The sequence below is a fragment of the Bubalus bubalis genome, chromosome 8, assembly GCF_019923935.1.
Source record: "Bubalus bubalis isolate 160015118507 breed Murrah chromosome 8, NDDB_SH_1, whole genome shotgun sequence".
Taxonomy (NCBI): Eukaryota; Metazoa; Chordata; class Mammalia; order Artiodactyla; family Bovidae; genus Bubalus; species Bubalus bubalis.
Window position 1 is genome coordinate 55,013,004 of NC_059164.1, and position 22,879 is coordinate 55,035,882.

At 39.5% G+C, this 22,879-nt stretch overlaps 1 long non-coding RNA gene across 1 annotated transcript in view; it reads right to left on the minus strand.

Moving 5' to 3' along the window:
- Nucleotides 1–369: 369 nt before the first annotated feature.
- The window catches only part of LOC123334887, a 32,451-nt gene continuing 9,941 nt past the window's right edge, over nucleotides 370–22,879 (minus strand). Inside the window, exons 2-3 of the long non-coding RNA XR_006553079.2 lie at nucleotides 1,991–2,071; nucleotides 370–539 (exon numbers count right to left, since the gene is read on the minus strand). This is a non-coding gene — a long non-coding RNA (uncharacterized LOC123334887). The remainder of the gene's footprint in view (nucleotides 540–1,990; nucleotides 2,072–22,879) is intronic.

Consider the following 22,879-nt stretch of genomic DNA (forward strand, 5'->3'; position numbering starts at 1 on the left):
CGTTTAATAAGATACTAGCTATTATTATAGTTATTCCTTTTAATTAACAAACCAAACACCTCTCAAATGTATTATTTACAGGAATTATTATCAACTGCCCCCTTGCCTGCACTCTGTCTCACATAGGATCATTTCAATTATACCATTTTACGATGCCTACATTTATGTACTCTCACTGTCCTCTTGTTCATCAGTCAGGGCCCCAGTAGCAAAAAAGATGTTACAGAAAGCTACATAATTTGAGAAGAGCTTAGTAATGAGAATATTTACAAAGAAATGATTGGGTCCAAAGGAAACCATAAGGGTGATGCAGTACCTTGGAAGTTACCTCCCCTAGGCCATAACAGGCAAGAGTAGTGAGCAGTTACCCAACCTGGAGAGGAGAGCTATATGGATACGGTTGCTGGAGACTCAGTATAGGCTTTGCTGGATGCCAGCCTGTAGTGACCAAACTGGGAGGGATCTGCGGGAACTGGTATCTTACCCTCACTCTTCTTTCCTCTGATCATTTACAGGTATCTCCCATTGGCCACATTTACCTGGAAGCCAGAGGGCAAAGCTGATTACCCTGTAAGAGGCAGCTTCCCAAAGCCCAGTGTAGCAGAAAGAAAGGTAGAGGGGGGAAATGGTGATGCAACAAAAGAATTCAAGCACATCCTGCAAACCCAAAGCTTTAATTTTACTACAGTGGCCATCATCTCCTGCCTGGATTATTTCAATGTCCTGCTAACTGGTCTCTGCCTCCAGTCTTGCCTCCTTCTTGTCTATTGTTCACACAAGACAGAGTGATCTTTCTAAAAGTATAAACCTGCTTATGTCATTTCCCTAATAAAGTTATCCAGTGGCTCTCCCATTGTTCCTGGGATAAATTCCAAACCACTTAACATGTGTTTTATGAGGGCTTTGACTATCCAGCCTTGAAGATTTCTCCAGTCTCATTACTCACTGTTTTCCTGGTTACTTTCCACATAAACTGAAGGGAATTTAAGTCCTCTAATAAGTCAAGCTCACTTTCTGATCTATCTGCATGATTGTCCTTTTGCCTGAATGCTTTTTGCCACCATCTCTGCAGGTTTAGCTCAAGACTACCTCCCAAATGTCTCCTCCTCTAGGGAGTTTTCTCCATCCTCCCAGAATTAGGTCATATGTCTTCCTGGAACAGCTCCATCTGCTCCAGACATGGCACTAATACATTATTTTAATTGCCTCTTTACTTATCTATTCCCCCCTAGAGAATCTAGGCTACTTAAGCACAAAAGATTATATTGTTCATCATTGTCACCCTGCCTCCAACCCAGGCTTGGCATCATGTGGGCACCTGGGGAACATTTACTGAATGATTAAATAAACTAAGAAGAAAAAAGTCCAATCTCTTAATCAAAACTTTCAGACTCTCTGAAACCTACCTGACATTACCTAGCCACCCTCACCTTATATTTATCCTATCTGCAATATCTATTTCCCCCATTCCCACTCCCATCATGAACTCATCTGTCCAACAATCTTTCTTCTCTAGGGAGGAAATTAAAGGTCCCTTTTCCTTCCCTACTCCATCTCCTAAATAATGGATTAGAATGTAGGCCTCCCATTCTATCTCCAAGGAGAAGGAATGTGATCCTTGATTACAACACAGTACAAGAAGGTAGAGTATTAAAAAGACTGAAAGATTACTCAAATATAAAGATGGTTCCTTGGGGCTTTTTTTCTTCCTTTCAAGAGACTGAAAGGTAAGGCGGGTCTCCAACCTGCCCCTCTGTTTTCGCGCAGTGAAGAAGATAAGCCTGCAAGTCCTTCCCTTCCGCCACTTCACACATAGGCACTGAGGCAAATCCTCTGTCTCTTACACACTCTTCACACTCTTCTGTGTCTTGCTATCATACGGGCTCACAAAACACACTGGAGTTGTAGGTAATCTTAGAGTCCAACCTTCCAGGGCATACCACTGAGGTTTAATGCTAAGTCCTCAGATTATAATCGAGGGTTAGCTTACCTGGTTTCCATTGTGTGAATTGCTTTCTTGGGATCTCAAGCATCAGGTACTTCATTTGAGGTAAGACTATTTTTCTGTGAACTAGAAAAATACCATCTTGTCAGTTTTTGAACTTGTTGCTGTTTCAATTTTTTTTTTCTTTTTTAAATACCATAGGTACATGGTAAAAAATTCAAAACTGTATAGTGAGGTAAGTGTCTTTTCTTCCCACGTTCTGTCACCTGGGAATTAGAAGTGTCTGCTAATTATATTTTACTACTATCATATCAATCTCAGAATTGATTAAGTATTCTGGTGGCAGACAACAGGTGGGAAAACAGGCAGGTGGACTCAGACAAATGATCACAAGCCCAGGTTTGACTTGGTGGAGAACTTTAATCTTTTTAACCCTGGAAATGTTATAAGGCTGACAGCACAGAGATAACCAGGATGCCAGGAGAGCTTGGTCAAGGCCAAAGCAAAAGGCAGATCCCATTATTAGAATATGGGTATGAGGCCAAAGTTAGATTAGTCACACAGATGATGAATGATGATGAAGCCCACCACGACCAGCCAACTACTCCTCACTTCTCCCCAGGTCGGGAAGATGAAGTAACTTTCAGAGGCTAGAAAATCATGGCAGAAGGAAGGCAAGCACAGCAGTATGGAAACAATCATTGTTACACTGGTATATGATTTGTCTTGTCTATCAGCTAAACCATGAACACCTTGAAGCTAAGTACCAAGGTTTTCCCTATATTTGTTCTCTGTAATAAACATTTTACCTAATTTCTGTGTACCCACTACTCGAATTATAATTTTGATAATTTTGTCTATCAAAAAGTTTACTGTCTGAAGTAGAATGTGCTAGTCACTCAGTTCAGTTCAGTTCAGTCGCTCAGTCATGTCCGACTCTTTGCGACTCCATGAATCGCAGCACGCCAGGCCTCCCTGTCCATCACCAACTCCCGGAGTTCACTCAGACTCATGTCCATCGAGGCGGTGATGCCATCCAGCCATCTCATCCTCTGTCTTCCCCTTGTCCTCCTGCCCCCAATCCCTCCCAGCATCAGAGTCTTTTCCAATGAGTCAACTCTTCGCATGAGGTGGCCAAAGTACTGGAGTTTCAGCTTTAGCATCATTCCTTCCAAAGAAATCCCAGGGCTGATCTCCTTTAGAATGGACTGGTTGGATCTTCTTGCAATCCAAGGGACTCTCAAGAGTCTTCTCCAACACCACAGTTCAAAAGCATCAATTCTTCGGCATTCAGCCTTCTTCACAGTCCAACTCTCACATCCATACATGACCACAGGAAAAACCATAGCCTTGACTAGACAGACCTTTGTTACTCAGTCATGTATAACTTTTTGCAATTCCATGGACTTCTCCAGGCAAGAACACTAGAGTGGGGTGCCATTCCCTTTTCCAAGGGATCTTCCCCACCCATTGATCAAACTCAGATCTCCTGCATTTCAGGCAGATTCTTTTACCATCTGAGCCACTTCCCCCCAAAATTAAGTGTTTCTGAAAACTTGAATGAAGCTATTTTTCTGGTATACACACCCTTTGCCTGCAAGTAGCTAGAAGCAACCAGATTCAGTTCAGGTCAGTCGCTCAGTCGTGTCTGGTTCTTTGTGACCCCATGAATCGCAGCACGCCAGGCCTCCCTGTCCATCACCAACTCCCAGAGTTCACTCAGATTCACGTCCATCGAGTCAGTGATGCCATCCAGCCATCTCATCCTCTGTCGTCCCCTTCTCCTCCTGCCCCCAATCCCTCCCAGCATCAGAGTCTTTTCCAATGAGTCAACTCTTCGCATGAGGTGGCCAACGTACTGGAGTTTCAGCTTCAGCATCATTCCCTCCAAAGAAATTCCAGGGCTGATCTCCCTTTGACACAAATGTCATAATCAAACTAAACTCCCCCATTTTGACCTTGAATCAAAATGTCAGCAATATGATTAACTGACTGTTTAGAGTAAAAGATAATCATTTCTGAGAGGTCCAGTATGATTAAGATCTGATTGTTCTTCACATTTTGCATTCTTTTCAGGGGTTTTTATACATACTGTGATTGGATACACCAGAACAATTTAATATCATCCAGAGTGACATCAACCTCAATGGAACCCATTAGATTACTTATGAAAAACCTTCCATGAAGCCTGAAATACCTGCCAAGTGTGCTGCTCAGGAAAATGTGAGTTTTAATGTCTAAATTATTAGGAGTTGAGGGCTTCCCTAGTGGCTCAGATGGTAAAGAATCCACCTGCAAGTCAGGGACCTGGATTAGACCCCTAGGTCAGGAAGATCCACTGGAGAAGGGAATGGCAACCCACTCTAGTATTCTTGCCTGGAGAATTCCATGAACAGAAGAGCCTGGTGGGCTACAGTCCTTGGAGTGGCAAAGAATCAGACATAGTTAAATGACTAACACTTTCACTTTCACTTTACTGCTGCTGCTGCTAAGTCGCTTCAGTCGTGTCCGACTCTGTGCGACCCTATAAACGGCAGCCCACCAGGCTCCCCCGTCCCTGGGATTCTCCAGGCAAGAACACTGGAGTGGGTTGCCATTGCCTTCTCCATTGTGTGAAAGTGAAAAGTGAAAGGGAAGTCGCTCAGTCGCATCCGACCTGTAGCGACCCCATGGACTGCAGCCTACCAGGCTCCTCCATCCATGGGATTTTCTAGGCAAGAGTACTGGAGTGGCTTGCTATTGCCTTCTCACTTTACTAGGAGAGAAATAAAATAACTAACACTTTTTATTATCACTTTCACTTTATAATGCTCAAAGAAATAGCCCTTCCACTGTAACCCATTACCCCCTGTTACTCTCCTCTCCGCCCGTTTCACTCTAGCTTCAAAGAGGCCAGGCTTGCCTCAAAAACATTAAAACCTTCCCTTTTCCCCCTCCTTGTGTATTCTTGCCTCAGATAGCTACATGGCTGACTCCCTCCAGCCTCCTTCCTCGATGTTTCCTGTGTGGAGCCACCGTCTCTGACCACAGAGAAATCTATGATTTTATGGTACCTATGCTTCCTCAGGGATCAATGCAAAGAAATAGAGAAAAACAATAGAATGGGAAAGACTAGAGATCTCTTCAAGAAAATTAGATAGCAAGGGAACATTTCATGCAAAGATAGGCTCAATAAAGGACAGAAATGTTAGGGACTTAACACAAGCAGAAGATATTAAGAAGTGGCAAGAATACACAGAAGAACTATACAAAAAGGATCTTCACGACCCAGATAATCATGATGGTATTATCACTCACCTAGAGCCAGACATCCTGGAATGTGAACTCAAGTGGGCCTTAGGAAGCATCACTACGAACAAGGCTAGTGGAGGTGATGGAATTCCAGTCGAGCTATTTCAAATCCTGAAAGATGATGCTGTGAAAGTGTTGCACTCAATATGCCAGCAAATTTGGAAAACTCAGCAGTGGCCACAGGACTGGAAAAAATCAGTTTTCATTGCAATCCCAAAGAAAAGCAATGCCAAAGAATGCTGAAATTACCACACAATTGCACTCATCTCACACGCTAGTAAAGTAATGCTTAAAATTCTCCAAGCCAGGTTTCAGCAATACGTGAACTGTGAACTTCCAGATGTTTCAAGCTGGTTTTAGAAAAGGTGGAGGAACCAGAGATCAAGTTGCCAACCTCCACTGGATCATGGAAAAAGCAAGAGAGTTCCAGAAAAACATCTATTTCTGCTTTATTGACTATGCCAAAGCCTTTGACTGTGTGGATCACAATAAACTGTGGAAAATTCTGAAAGAGATGGGAATACCAGACCACCTGACCTGCCTTTTGATAAACCTATAGGCAGGTCAGGAAGCAACAGTTAGAACTGGACATGGAACAACAGACTGGTTCCAAATAGGAAAAGGAGTACGTCAAGGCTGTATATTGTCACCCTGCTTATTTAATTATATGCAGAGTACATCATGAGAAATGCTTAGTTTTCAACATTCAGAAAACTAAGATCATGGCATCTGGTCCCATCACTTCATGGCAAATAGATGGGGAAACAGTGGAAACAGTGTCAGACTTTATTTTTCTGGGCTCCAAAATCACTGCAGATGGTGATTGCAGCCATGAAATTAAAAGACACTTACTCCTGGGAAGGAAAGTTGTAACCAACCTAGACAGCATATTAAAAAGCAGAGACATTACTTTGCCAACAAAACAGTCTAGTCAAGGCTATGGTTTTTTCAGTGGTCAAGTATGGATGTGAGAGTTGGACTGTGAAAAAAGCTATGCACCGAAGAATTGACGCTTTTGAACTGTGGTGTTGGAGAAGACTCTTGAGAGTCCCTTGGACTGCAAGGAGATCCAATCAGTCCATCCTAAAGGAAATCAGTCCTGGGTGTTCATTGGAGGGACTGATGTTGAAGCTGAAACTCCAATACTTTGGCCACCTGATGTGTAGAGCTGACTCATTTGAAAAGACCCCGATGCTGGAAAAGATTGAGGGCAGGAGGAGAAGGGGATGACAGAGGATGAGAGGGTTGGATGGCATCACTGACTCGATGGACATGGGTTTGGGTGGACTCTGGGAGTTGGTGATGGACAGGGAGGCCTGGCGTGCTGTGGTTCATGGGGTCATAAAGAGTCGGACATGACTGAGTGACTGAACTGAACTGATGCCACTTTGTATCTATTCATTATTTACTTCTTTTGTCTAACTGAAATTTCTGTCAAGAGAAGGACTTTGTTTTATCCCCCACTGTCTGTAACAGATAGCCATTCAGGACCAGCTATATGTCAAAAACAATTTTAAAGGACATGGTTATGAAAGGAGTTTACATTATAGAAGAGTGAGAGGTAGACAGACAATAAAAGTACACAAGTAAAATAGCATAATAGTTCAGACAGTACCCAATGATTTGAAGGAAATAAAACAAGGGAATGTGATAAAGAGTGACTAAGGGTTTATTTCAGTCAGTTCAGTTGCTCAGTTGTGTCTGACTCTTTGTGACCCTATGGTCTGCAGCACGCCAGGCTTCCCTGTGCATCACCAACTCCTGGAGACTGCTCATACTCATGTCCACTGAATCGATGATGCCATCCAACCATCTTATCCTCTGTCATCCCCTTCTCCTCCTGCCTTCAATCTTTCCCAGCATCAGGGTCTTTTCCAATGAGTCAGTTCTTCACATCAGGTGGCCAAAGTATTGGAGCTCCAGCTTTAGCATTGGTCCTTCCAGTGAATATTCAGGATTGATTTCCTTTAGGATTGACCTGTTTGATCTCCTTGCAGTCCAAGGGACTCTCAAGAGTCTTCTCCAACACCACAGTTCAAAAGCAGCAATTCTTCGGTGCTCAGCTTTCTTTATAGTCTAACTCTCACATCCATACATGACTACTGGAAAAACCATAGCTTTGACTAGATGGACCTTTGTTGGCAAAGTAATGTCTCTGCTTTTAATATGCTGTCTAAGTTGGTCATAGCTTTTCTTCCAAGGAGCAAGCATCTTTTAATTTCATGGCTGCAGTCATCTCATATGCAGTGATTTTGGAGCCCAGGAAATAAAGTCTGTCACTGTTTCCATTGTTTCCCCATCTATTTGCCATAATGTGATGGAACCAGATTCCATTATCTTAGTTTTCCGAATGTTGAGTTTTAAGCCATCTTTTTCACTCTCCTCTTTCACTTTCATTGAGAGGCTCTTTAGTTCTTCACTTTCTGCCTAAGGGTTGGAGGGTTAATTTAAGTGGTCTGGTGGGGAAGATCTCTCTAAGGAAGTAACATGATTTGAGATGAAAATTATTGACATATGAAAGAGATAGCCATGAGTGGTCCTGGTGAGCACTCCAGAAAGAGAAAGTGCAAAGAACTCAGATCAGGAATATCTTTGACACGAAGAAGCATAAAGTTCACTGTGTCTAGAGCTTCATGAATGACAGGATGAGACGAAATGGGAATGGCAGGCAGAGGGCAGTTCATACAGAGCATTGTAGATCATGTTGAAGCATTAGATTATCTTGCCACCTATATGTAGAATAGATGATATGTGAGCAAGAACAGAATCAGCAGGGAGGTGTATCCTGGCATTGTTATGGGAGATAACAATGACTTGGACCATGTGTAGGTAGGGAGAAGTGGAAAAATGAAGATAGTAGAGCTGGAGATAGCAGAGGTAACAAAGTGCTGATGGACAGAATGTATGCAGTGAAGGAAAAAGGAATCAGGGATGACTCCTACACTTTGGTCCAAACTTATTTGGTGGATGGATGGCATTTCCACTCACTAAGGCAAATATTCAGTGCTTGTCACATAATAAGTGCTTAATAGTTATTGAACATATCAATCAATACTGAGGTTCTAGGTGAAATTTTGTTTGAACCAAAAACAGTTCTGATGAAAACAGAGGTTGGAAACTACTGCAATTAGAGGGATTAGAGTTGTACACACTAGCTTTAATATCATTTGGCTGAATTGGAGGCGATGGCTCTTCTATTCCAATTTCCTTTAACAATGTCTCAGACAGAGTAACAGTGGGTACATGCATTCAGAGCTGGCTTCTGGTATAATGAGGGTAATGGGTAGTCCTTAACAGGTTTGAAGATTATATCCTATGAAGCAAGGGCAGTTTGGTTGTGAAGAAGTTCTCAATTGTGAGAAAAATGGCTTAGTCAAATACGGTACAGGTTGATGTTGATTAACAAGGAATTATAAAAACTAAAAAATCAAAGAGTGAACAGAAGTTTTAATTTCATCTAGGGAAGATGACTGTGTCCCCAAAATTATTTAAATCCTTTTTAATAAAGTAATTTGAGACCTTCTAGGCATGCCAGTTTTGTAGGAAATTAATCCCTAGAAATTAGATGGGGAATGAGAGACTTTGCAAGGTATAGCAAAGTCCTTTATTGAGGGTCTTGTAAATCATACCATAGAAGCAGTTACCTTCTTTTTATTTTTTAAATTTCTCATGTATTTTATTGACATCTTTATTTCTCCATGTAGCTTTTGTTTGTGTGTGTTTTTTTTAATCCTTTTTCAAATTCTTTCCCCATTTAGGTTATTGCAGAATATTGAGCAGAGTTCCCTGTGCTTTAACTATACTTAAGGCCACCCATGGGTCTGATTGATTGAAAAAATTATTGTGTTTGGAGAGATTATCCACCTTGCAGAAATGCTGGCAGAGAAGTTAGAGCAGAACCAAAAGCAAATACTTTATCTCCTGATCAACACTGGAACTTTAGGTTGCTCAGACCTGGGTAATCTAGAGCCCTGCTGGCTGACACTGACCAGGCAGCTAATAGGAATAGCAGCAGCCGCACAGCTGCCCAGGATAGAAACCTACTGGGGCATCTGCAGTTGAAGATTATAGATGTCCACTGGTGTGTCCTCTCAGGAAAGTTAGAACTCAATTTCAGCAGGATTATGAGGTTTAATTGATTAGTGCTGCTAAAGTGTGTACTATCTTGTTGTAGAGTTTGTAGTCTTAGCTTTGTAGTTTTAGGATTGAGTTATTTTTCTCCCAAGGGAGACATGTGCAATTTTCTCAAGTGATAGCTTTAACCTAATACCTTTAGTGGTTAAAATCTTGATAGTTGAAAGTTAACAGGTTTCTAACAAGCTATTCCCAACATATGCATAATTTGTTTTGTTTTCTTTTTCATGGTAGTTCCACCTTAAGGTTGAATTGATAAAACAAAAGAAATGCAAATTTCTTCTTCAGAATTTGGTTTCTGAGACAATATCAAGTGCCAGACTTATTGTTTAAAAACAATGGCATTTTCATTTTCATTGAAAAATACTATCATTTTCTGGCTATAAGAATTAACTATACTGAATTAAAATTCTACCACCTTGTATCTATGTAAACTCAGGCAAGTTACTTAATTTCTGTTTAAGTCTTAATTTCCTCATCTATAATACAGAAATAACAATAATTGTGACTATTAAATGAGATAATGCAGAAATGAGTTAACACTTATTTGTCAGATATTTTCTGTCAGTTTATTTTTATTATTAAATGTTTTGAGAATTGGTTTTATCCTCCTACTAAATAATTAAATATGTGGATATTTAATTTGAAGGACCAAACTTGAGCTCCAAAACATGAGTGAAGACAAGTATTTTAAATGATGTTTCAATTTATTTGCTGTTATAACTTTGTGTCAAATCTGTCTAGTTTATCTGTCAGAACACCGGCTAAAATAAAGTGATTATTATCGTGACAATTCTAATTATCTAATCTTTTAAAGATTCTAATGTTGGTGTTGTTTAGTGGCTAAGTCATGTCCAACTATTTTGTGACGCCATGGACTGTAACCTCCTATGTGGTTCTGTTTATGGGATTTCCCAGGCAAGAATACTAGAAAGTGAAAGTGAAAGTGAAGTCGGGTCGGACTCTTTGCGACCCCATGGACCATAGCCTACCAGGCTCCGCCGTCCATGGGATTTTCCAGGCAAGAATACTGGAGTGGGCTGCCATTTCCCTTCTCCAGGGGATCTTCCCACCCCAGGGATTGAACCCGGGTCTCCTGCATTGCAGACAGATGCTTTACTGTCTGAGCCACCAGGGAAAGGTTGTCAATACCTTCTCCAGGAAATCTTTCTGGATCTCCAGGGATCGAACCAGTGTTTCCTACATTGGCAGGCAGATTCTTTACTGCTGAGCCACCAGGGAACCCAAAGATCTTAATGCACATACACATTTTCACAGAAATCTTTGAAAGCTTCAGCTTGTTAGTTAAGGAATGGCCTGTTGACAAAAATCGTTTTTTGTCCATATTTACAGAGCGAAAGGGCACATGCTACTGTTCTGTTTTATTTGTTGAAATAACCTGGGTCAATTCCTAATTTTACTTTCTATGATAGTCTTAAAGAAGAACAGTATACTTATATTCAATTCAGTATCCTTCTCTATCCTGCCATGTGCAAGTCACTGAAAAAAAATAATTAGGTCACTAAAAAGTAAGAGAAGCAGCTGCATCTACTGTATAGCTTGTCTATACCAGAAGCTGGTAGATCCTGAGAAAAAGGCTGTTTCAATAATTAAGAGAGCTTTCTCAGTCTCTAATATAAACTATAAAGTAGTTTAGTGAATGAGTGAATATGTATTGAGAACACACCACTCCCCAAAAATCTAAATCTACATTTAAATCTAATAATAAAATATATTTAAAGCTATAAAATGTAGCTCTTACTTTTTTTGTTGACCCTTGAAATTGTCTTAGGCTCTACATTCAGCCACACCTAACCAGGACTGAGCCATACTCTGCCACTAACAATAGGAAATTCAGAACAATATGCTCCCTAGCAACAGAGTAAATTCAAAAGTTTTTATGGTAGAAAAGTAAACTTTAGTTGAGTTTGTCCTTTGGATCACTGAGCAAATTTAGAATAACAGAACCTATTTTTCTTTTGTACAAATACTTAGGAAAAAAACACAACAAACAGCTTTAAAACTATAGAAATGTATGTATTAAACTTTATGTAGTATAATGCCAATATTATAAAACAATTATCCTTCAATTAAAAGTAAAGAAAAATTTTTAAAAACTTTGTGGATTACAATGAAAATAAAATTTTGAATAGCATAAATATTAACAGTGATGATTAATGACTTTTTAAATCAATCATGTCTCTCTTTTCACAAAACATCTTGTTCGTTATGCTAAATTAGTATATATAAACAAGCAGAGTTTTATCTGTAAAAAATAGGTGGTATATTTAGTTTTATAGATTTATATACATATATAATATGGCTGGATGGCATCACTGACTCGATGGACGTGAGTCTCAGTGAACTCCGGGAGTTGGTGATGGACAGGGAGGCCTGGTGTGCTGCGATTCATGGGGTCGCAAAGAGTCGGACACAACTGAGTGACTGATCTGATCTGATCTGATAATATATATATATCAGAATCTAATCAAAATATGCTTTTATTAAAAAGCAGCAAGCTAATAAATAAGCCTGCCACAAACTAACATACAAGCTACTTTGAAGTTAACAAGTTAGCCCTGCCAGTTTTATGGGTATTGGTAGAAGACATGAAACCCTGGATCAGAGATAAAGGACAAGTTATTACTCAAAGCAATGGCAATAACTAGACTGTTAACATTTGCACTGATACCCAGACCCACCATTCCCATAGCATTTAATAAAAACAGAGGTACCCTGACCTTAGGGAACACAAATCTTGTGTTTGTGAGAGTTGCTGCCCATTGCTCCAGAGAGAGATACTATCTCTATCTTCCTACTATAAACAATCCTACCCTTTCCTTTGGAGAAGACAATATCTCCATCTTCCTAACAAACATCCTTGAAAATATAGTTGAGAACAAAAAGTAGTCACTGCCTTGCTTTATAAGAGGTGCAGAAATGCAAGACTCATGAATAATTGTCTCTCAACAAATCTAAGCAGTGATTTCTGGGGCAAGAGGTTGAAAGAAGAGAGAGAATCCTCTCCTGGTGACTTTTCTGGGGCTGAGGTTAGATGAGCCCTCTTCATCCTGGATAATCTGATGAGAAAGTTTAGTTTGGGGTGCACTTCTACTGCCACATGTGGCCTGACAAGAAGAAAATTCTATCTCCTATTCTTCCTTTTTGCCCTCTCTCAATCTCTAAGTTTCCCAGAACATATTTTAGTTGCGGTCTTGGCATCCTGAAGTCTGACTTGGAAATCAATTACCTTAGAAATAATTTACAGCGTCAAATTCCCTGACTATTCCTCTCACTGCCTCCAATCTCAACCTCCCCAAAGGCCCTATTAACCTGTAATGTATCTGATTTATAGAACATTCAGTTTCAACTGCATTTTAAATTAAATAAGCATGGCTGGCTAGCTGGAGACCATAAGCACCACTTATGCCGTCTCTAGTATGCCGTCTCTAGTATTCTTTATTAATGAATGCACTTAAATGATTTTATCAGCCATGCCTCTTATTATATTGTATCTCTGTATTTAAAAATCAAGTTTTTAGCATGTTATTAAATTCACTTTTGCAAATGTCTGAAAGATGGCACTATTTTCTGTGGCAGCAAAAAAGTTATCCCAAGCCAAAAGCCTGGAGAAAAAGTAGACTTACTAACAGGAGATTAAAGTTAAGTGTAAGAGCCAACATGCTGTCAAATTATTGTATTCTCTCCCTAGAGAAGTATGATGGCCAAAAAGTAGGCGGTAAAAGCAATAAATATTTTAATGATAATTCACAAAATCCTTGAAAAAGTGAATAGCTTATAATATGTCAAAGAGAAAAAATAAACGAGGAATTATAGCTCTCTCACCGGACAAGGATTGTACCTTTGAGAACCTCTCTGAGTATTTCTAATTTACATTCAAATTCTCATATTTTGAAGGGCTCTTGCTATGCTATAGAACATTACCACTTGTCATCAAAATATTCTCTGTGATATTTGACTTTCAAGTTTACTTTGCTTGACTTCACCCCCATTGCACAGAGCAATAGGATCTTTTCTTATCTGCATTCCCATTTAGAACTTGTCAAACATTATCATTTTGTATCAATTCTTACATTTTTTTTAAAATTTATGTTCCTTTATTTCTGGTTGAAAATAATCCAATTAGTTCTATTTTTCCTGTATGAAGACACTAGACTGAAAGCAGACTAGCAACGCCAAATGTGATCTTCCCCAGCTGTAGTGAGAGGGACATTCACTATTTCTGTGCTCTAAAAGACTGATGACATCTTTTAAAAGCTGTGAAAAGAAGAGAAGCGAAAAGCAAAGGAGAAAAGGAAAGATATAAACATCTGAACGCAGAGTTCCAAAGAATAGCAAGAAGAGATAAGAAAGCCTTCTTCAGCGATCAATGCAAAGAAATAGAGGAAAACAACAGAATGGGAAAGACTAGGGATCTCTTCAAGAAAATCAGAGATACCAAAGGAACATTTCATGCAAAGATGAGCTTGATAAAGGACAGAAATGGTATGGACCTAACAGAAGCAGAAGATATTAAGAAGAGATGGCAAGAATACACAGAAGAACTGTACAAAAAAGATCTTCACAACCCAGATGATCATGATGGTGTGATCACTAACCTAGAGCCAGACATCCTGGAATGTGAAGTCAAATTGACCTTAGAAAGCATCACTACGAACAAAGCTAGTGGAGGTGATGGAATTCCAGTTGAGCTATTCCAAATCCTGAAAGATGATGCTGTGAAAGTGCTGCACTAAATATGCCAGCAAATTTGGAAACTCAGCAGTGGCCACAGGACTGGAAAAGGTCAGTTTTCATTACAATCCCAAAGAAAGGCGATGCCAAAGAATGCTCAAACTACTGCACAATTGCACTCATCTCACACACTAGTAAAGTAATGCTCAAAATTCTCCAAGCCAGCCTTCAGCAATATGTGAACCGTAAACTTCCTGATGTTCAAGCTGGTTTTAGAAAAGGCGGAGGAACCAGAGATCAAATTGCCAACATCCGCTGGATCATGGAAAAAGCAAGCGAGTTCCAGAAAAACATCTATTTCTGCTTTATCGACTATGCCAAAGCCTTTGACAATGTGGATCACAATCAACTGTGGAAAATTCTGAAAGAGATGGGAATACCAGACCACCTGATCTGCTTCTTGAGAAACCTATATGCAGGTCTGGAAGCAACAGTTAGAACTGGACATGGAACAACAGACTGGTTCCAAATAGGAAAAGGAGTTCATCAAGGCTGTTTATTGTCACCCTGTTTATTTAACTTATATGCAGAGTACATCATGAGAAACGCTGGACTGGAAGAAACACAAACTGGAATCAAGATTGCCGGGAGAAATATCAATAACCTCAGATATGCAGATGACACCACCCTTATGGCAGAAAGTGAAGAGGAACTCAAAAGCCTCTTGATGAAAGTGAAAGTGGGGAGTGAAAAAGTTGGCTTAAAGCTCAACATTCAGAAAACAAAGATCATGGCATCCTGTCCCACCACTTCATGGGAAATAGATGGGGAAACAGTGGAAACAGTGGCTGACTTTATTTTTCTGGGCTCCAAAATCACTACAGATGGTGACTGCAGCCATGAAATTAAAAGACGCTTACTCCTTGGAAGGAAAGTTATGACCAACCTAGATAGCCTATTCAAAAGCAGAGACATTGCTTTGCCAACAAAGGTTCGTCTAGTCAAGGCTATGGTTTTTCCTGTGGTCATGTATGGATGTGAGAGTTGGACTGTGAAGAAGGCTGAGTGCCGAAGAATTGATGCTTTTGAACTGTGGTGTTGGAGAAGACTCTTGAGAGTCCCTTGGACTGCAAGGAGATCCAACCAGTCCATTCTGAAGGAGTTCAGCCCTGGGATTTCTTTGGAAGGAATGATGCTAAAGCTGAAACTCCAGTGCTTTGGCCACCTCATGCGAAGAGTTGACTCATTGGAAAAGACTCTGATGCTGGGAGGGATTGGGGGCAGGAGGAAAAGGGGACGGCAGAGGATGAGATGGCTGGATGGCATCACTGACTCGATGGACGTGAGTCTGAGTGAACTCCGGGAGTTGGTGATGGACAGGGAGGCCTGGCGTGCTGCGATTCATGGGGTCACAAAGAGTCGGACACGACTGAGCGACTGATCTGATCTGATCTGACTAGACGGACCTTTTTTTGGCTCACTCGGTTGACCATTTTACTCTAAAGGACATGGGGAGTCACTGGAGGGTTATGAGGAGGTAAGTGCTGATATAAACAGGCATGTTTCTAAAAGATCACTCTGGATGATGCATTGAGAAGACACTGAAATGTTAAGGGTAGAAGGTGAGACAGATGTTAGAAGTCTAATTAGGAAGTTATTGCAGTAATCCAGACAAAGGATGATGGTGGCTTGAACAAAGATAGAAAACGGAAGTGATGAGAGGTGGTTGAATTTTGAATACATTTTGAAGATACAGTCAATAGGATTTCCCAATATTGGTCTGGATTGGGTCTCAGCCAGGGGCCATTTTCCACCGAAGAGGCATTTGGCAATGTCTAGAGACATCTCTTTGGATGAAAGTGGAAGAGGAGAGTGAAAAAGCTGGCTTAAAACTCAACATTCAAAAAACTAAGCTCATGGCATCTGGTGTCATCGTTTCATGGCAAATAGATGGGGAAACAATGGAAACAGTGAGAGACTTTATTTTCTTGGGCTCCAAAATCACTGTATATGAGATGACTGCAGCCATGAAATTAAAAGACCCTTGCTCCTTGGAAGAAAAGCTATGACCAACCTAGACAGCATATTAAAAAGCAGAGACATAATTTGCTGATAAAGGTGTCCATCTAGTCAAAACTATGGTTTTTCCAGTAGTCATGTGGACTACTGTGAGAGTTGGACCATAAAGAAGGCTGAATGTTGAAGAACTGATGCTTTTGAACTGTGGTGTTACAGAAGACTCTTGAGAGTCCCTTGGACTGCAAGAAGATCAAACCAGTCAATCCTAAAGGATGTCAACCCTGAATATTCATTGGAAGGGCTGATGCTGAAGCTGAAGCTCCAATACTTTGGCCACCTGATTCAAAGAGGTAATTCATTAGAAAAGACCCTGATGCTGGGAAAGATTGAAGGTGGGAGGAGAAGAGGGTGAGATGGTTGGATGGCATCACCCACTCAATGGACATGACTTTGAGCAAGCTCTGGGAGGAAGTGAAGGACAGGGAAGCCTGGCGTGCTCCAGTCCATGGCTCGCCAAGAGTCAGATGCGACTGAGCAACTGAACAACAGCACAGACATCTCTGATTGTCATGACTAAAAGCATGCTGTAGGCATTTAGTGAACAGAAGTTAGGACTGATGCTAAACATTCTGCACTGCACAGGACAATTAACACAACAAAGAATTATCTAGTCCAAAATGTCAATTATGCTCTCACATGCACTTTGAGAATCATCCTGTGTTTCCCTACTATATGCTTTAGGAGAGCCCTCTGTAAGAATGTTGGCACTAAGCTAAAACTATTGTTCAAATGCCCATGGAAGAGGACAGACTCTAGCAAAATCCATTCTGCCAGTGGACCCAGCCTAATGAGAAAGAAACCTCCACAATGAGCTCATTTTAGGAATAATGAGTAAGCCTGTTTTGAGGTGGCTTTTATTCACCACATCCAGATGAGAGGGTAACCATAGTCAGGACTTCTGCTTAGACCCCCAGCATCCAGCCTCTACAAGAACCATTGAAGTCTACATTTATGAGAGTTCTTTCTTAGTTTCCTGGCAGAGAAAGAGGAACAAACAGGGACAAAGGCTTACCTCATGAGCCCAAGTGGAGCGTGCCCTGACCATATGTCTCAAGCCCATTATTTTAGAGGAGGGAACTGTTGACCAAAGCAAGGTGGCCACTGGACAGATTTGCCATTTTAAGAATTACTCTAGATGGATGTCTTCACTTTCTGAAGACATATCACCTTCATGATAGATGTCCAAAAATTACAACTTGGAATTTGGAGCACTACTCTATGAATGTAGTTATCCTCTTACTTTTAGAAATCTTTGGTTTGAGAAGAGAATCATCAAATCTGTAAATCCCAATTCTAGAAGGTAGAGCTAATAGGTTGGAACCAATATTAAAGTAATGTGGGTGCTTCTATTATCAGTAACACATTCGGACAGACAAAGCCATAAGATTCCTGCCCTGAGTAGATAGCAAAATTACACAGGCCATTCTTTTTATCCATGTAGGTATTCTTCCAGCTGTCAGACTTACAAGGTTTCATAGGCAAGCAAAACTATTATGACAGAAGAATATTTGCTAAGGAACTCCCACACATAAAATTAATTCATACTCAAAAATCTTTTCCTGCTTCACACTAGCTTTTATCCTATGTACCATTTTCATATCTTTGTCATTTTCCTATAAAAATTATGATATAATTATCAGTGAAATTGAAAATCTTACAAAAGGTGCAGGATTTCTTGAAGTCCATAAAAGTGAAATTAGAAAACAGATAAGTCATTGAGAAATAAAGATCTGATGACAAAGTAAATCCTTCAAAAGAGGCTTTGAAGAAGCCCTTGAATATTTTGTAAAAATAACTCCCTTTATGAGCACGCTGCAAAAGTCAAGTGAGAAGTGAAGAATGTCCTACTGTGCTCTTCTATAACTTGGTTAGAAAAATTAAACCCTCAAAAAGACTTTGATTTATTTTTTTGTGCATCCTAAGAATTAGCATAATAATATGCAAACTCTAACCTAGATGTTGTTAATTAGGAGTCTACTTTTATATAGACTAACAGCTTTATTCTTCAATATAAAAATTCACAGGAATTTTCCTCTAAATTCCCTATTTCCCTGTCATTCCTACCGCTCACATTATAAACTCAATTAAACTTAAAGCTACAGTTGGCTTCTGTCTTCTCATTACAATCTGAAATGTATCCTCTGCCTCAAGACTAGTACAAATTCCTTTTCTGTTCAGTGGTTATATACTCCTAGATTAGTCATTGCCATTAGTTGTACACATCTACAAAGAACTATAGGACTACCTCAAAGTACCTCAAGAAACTCCAGAACCCATTGTAATGTCCTATTAGGTTAAGATCATTTCCTGTTTGAGAAACTTGCAATCTAAACAAATGGACTATCCTCACAGAATGCCAGAATGCCCTCTATCCAGAAAAACTTGCCAAAGTGGCAGAACAGCTTAAAGTTGAACACTCTAAACAGATACATCCAAGCTTTAGATGATTCTAGCTTGGTCTATAATCGGTCAACTCTCCAATTATAGTCAAACAAAACTCCAGCTGTGTTCCAGGAGAAATTCTTCCTTTTTGAACTTTAGAGATTGACCTGGTTCCAGAATGACTTTATTACTGTTGCTTGACCCTCATAGCAATTCAGGCCCAGCTCCTGCTAAAGTCCATTTACAGACTGGGAACCTCAGGTTTAGAAGGATTAAGAAACTGTCGCAAGGTCACAGACCTAATGTATTAGTGGAGCTGAAATGTGAACCACAACAACTTGATTCCAGACCCTTCCCATGTCACCATTCTGTAATACTGACGACACTGGCAAGAGCATCAGGCAAAAATAGGAACTAGTTCACTAGCATGCCACTGAGAGAGAGATTTAATAAAGATGACACTCTAGTGGTGAAACTTGAATCACACTAAGAGCAACTGCCTGCTACGCCTACACATAAGATGAACTCAGCTATGAAGAAATTAACAAGTTTAAATCCCTGGAAATTCCTTCCAAAACAAAGGCTGTTACAAATCTTACATTTAAAAAAAAAAATATGCGGTCTGGTGTTTAAAGCTAGACTAAAATTAAAACAGCAAAATGAACAAACCAGCAAAAGTAATGATCCTATGTACTTATCCTAAGTCTTAAGTATCAAGCCTTGGGAGCATCAGGAAAACTTCATGCATCTCTATATCCATCTTAAACATGCAGCAAAATAAGCACTGATGCTTTCCTACTTCCTCTCAATATCACTGCGAGTGCAAATTAGTGTTTTAAATGTCAATATTCTTTGAGAACATCAGAAAAAGGATGTCAAATAATACATAAGCCATATTTAGCCCACTTTTAGCCACTTCTGCTATTTATATACTTGTTTGCACCACATTCAACTCTTTCTTGTCTGATAACCTCAAGTCATTGCTTGTACTTTGTACCATGTGTATGTACAGTTACAGAAAGAAATGGATCCATCATTACTAACTTATCATTATATTATTTTCATCATTAAACAACCAAGAAGATTCCTTCAAGGAGCCAATCCATGGAAAATTGGGTCGTTTTCTTTTTTTTTTTTTTTTTTTTTAATTTTATTTTATTTTTAAACTTTACATAACTGTATTAGATTTGCCAAATATCAAAATGAATCCGCCACAGGTTTACATGTGTTCCCCATCCTGAACCCTCCTCCCTCCTCCCTCCCCATTCCATCCCTCTGGGTCGTCCCAGTGCACCAGCCCCAAGCATCCAGTATCGTGCATCGAACCTGGACTGGCAACTCATTTCATACATGATATTTTACATGTTTCAATGCCATTCTCCCAAATCTTCCCACCCTCTCCCTCTCCCACAGAGTCCATAAGACTGTTCTATACATCAGTGTCTCTTTTGCTGTCTCGTACACAGGGTTATTGTTACCATCTTTCTAAATTCCATATATATGCATTAGTATACTGTATTGGTGTTTTTCTTTCTGGCTTACTTCACTCTGTATAATAGGCTCCAGTTTCATCCACCTCATTAGAACTGATTCAAATGTATTCTTTTTAATGGCTGAATAATACTCCATTGTGTATATGTACCACAGCTTTCTTATCCATTCATCTGCTGATGGACATCTAGGTTGCTTCCATGTCCTGGCTATTATAAACAGTGCTGCGATGAACATTGGGGTACTCGTGTCTCTTTCCCTTCTGGTTTTCTCAGTGTGTATGCCCAGCAGTGGGATTGCTGGATCATAAGGCAGTTCTATTTCCAGTTTTTTAAGGAATCTCCACACTGTTCTCCATAGTGGCTGTACTAGTTTGCATTCCCACCAACAGTGTAAGAGGGTTCCCTTTTCTCCACACCCTCTCCAGCATTTATTACTTGTAGACTTTTGGATTGCAGCCATTCTGACTGGCGTGAAATGGTACCTCATAGTGGTTTTGATTTGCATTTCTCTGATAATGAGTGATGCTGAGCATCTTTTCATGTGTTTGTTAGCCATCTGTATGTCTTCTTTGGAGAAATGTCTATTTAGTTCTTTGGCCCATTTTTTGATTGGGTCATTTATTTTTCTGGAGTTGAGCTGTAGGAGTTGCTTGTATATTCTCGAGATTAGTTGTTTGTCAGTTGCTTCATTTGCTATTATCTTCTCCCATTCTGAAGGCTGTCTTTTCACCTTGCTAATAGTTTCCTTTGATGTGCAGAAGCTTTTAAGGTTAATTAGGTCCCATTTGTTTATTTTTGCTTTTATTTCCAATATTCTGGGAGGTGGGTCATAGAGGATCCTGCTGTGATGTATGTCAGAGAGTGTTTTGCCTATGTTCTCCTCTAGGAGTTTTATAGTTTCTGGTCTTACCTTGAGATCTTTAATCCATTTTGAGTTTATTTTTGTGTATGGTGTTAGAAAGTGTTCTAGTTTCATTCTTTTACAAGTGGTTGACCAGAGTTCCCAGCACCACTTGTTAAAGAGATTGTCTTTAATCCATTGTATATTCTTGCCTCCTTTGTCGAAGATAAGGTGTCCATATGTGCGTGGATTTATCTCTGGGCTTTCTATTTTGTTCCATTGATCTATATTTCTGTCTTTGTGCCAGTACCATACTGTCTTGATAACTGTGGCTTTGTAGTAGAGCCTGAAGTCAGGTAGGTTGATTCCTCCCGTTCCATTCTTCTTTCTCAAGATCGCTTTGGCTATTCGAGGTTTTTTGTTTTTCCATACAAATTGTGAAATTATTTGTTCTAGCTCTGTGAAGAATGCTGTTGGTAGCTTGATAGGGATTGCATTGAATCTATAGATTGCTTTGGGTAGTATACTCATTTTCACTACATTGATTCTTCCAATCCATGAACATGGTATATTTCTCCATCTGTTAGTGTCCTCTTTGATTTCTTTCACCAGTGTTTTATAGTTTTCTATATATAGGTCTTTAGTTTCTTTAGGTAGATATATTCCTAAGTATTTTATTCTTTCCGTTGCAATGGTGAATGGAATTGTTTCCTTAATTTCTCTTTCTGTTTTCTCATTATTAGTGTATAGGAATGCAAGGGATTTCTATGTGTTGATTTTATATCCTGCAACTTTACTATAGTCATTGATTAGTTCTAGTAATTTTCTGGTGGAGTCTTTAGGGTTTTCTATGTAGAGGATCATGTCATCTGCAAACAGTGAGAGCTTTACTTCTTCTTTTCCAATTTGGATTCCTTTTATTTCTTTTTCTGCTCTGATTGCTGTGGCCAAAACTTCCAAAACTATGTTGAATAGTAATGGTGAAAGTGGGCACCCTTGTCTTGTTCCTGACTTTAGAGGAAATGCTTTCAATTTTTCACCATTGAGGATAATGTTTGCTGTGGGTTTGTCATATATAGCTTTGATTATGTTGAGGTATGTTCCTTCTATTCCTGCTTTCTGGAGAGTTTTTATCATAAATGGATGTTGAATTTTGTCAAAGGCTTTCTCTGCATCTATTGAGATAATCATATGGTTTTTATTTTTCAATTTGTTAATGTGGTGTATTACATTGATTGATTTGCGGATATTGAAGAATCCTTGCATCCCTGGGATAAAGCCCACTTGGTCATGGTGTATGATCTTTTTAATGTGTTGTTGGATTCTGATTGCTAGAATTTTGTTAAGGATTTTTGCATCTATGTTCATCAGTGATATTGGCCTGTAGTTTTCTTTTTTTGTGGGATCTTTGTCAGGTTTTGGTATTAGGGTGATGGTGGCCTCATAGAATGAGTTTGGAAGTTTACCATCCTCTGCAATTTTCTGGAAGAGTTTGAGCAGGATAGGTGTTAGCTCTTCTCTAAATTTTTGGTAGAATTCAGCTGTGAAGCCGTCTGGACCTGGGCTTTTGTTTGCTGGAAGATTTTTGATTACAGTTTCAATTTCCGTGCTTGTGATGGGTCTGTTAAGATTTTCTATTTCTTCCTGATCGAGTTTTGGAAAGTTGTACTTTTCTAAGAATTTGTCCATTTCTTCCTCGTTGTCCATTTTATTGGCATATAATTGTTGATAGTAGTCTCTTATGATCCTTTGTATTTCTGTGTTGTCTGTTGTGATCTCTCCATTTTCATTTCTAATTTTATTGATTTGATTTTTCTCCTTTTGTTTCTTGATGAGTCTGGCTAATGGTTTGTCAATTTTATTTATCCTTTCAAAGAACCAGCTTTTGGCTTTGTTGATTTTTGCTATGGTCTCTTTTGTTTCTTTTGCATTTATTTCTGCTCTAATTTTTAAGATTTCTTTCCTTCTACTAACCCTGGGGTTCTTCATTTCTTCCTTTTCTAGTTGCTTTAGGTGTAG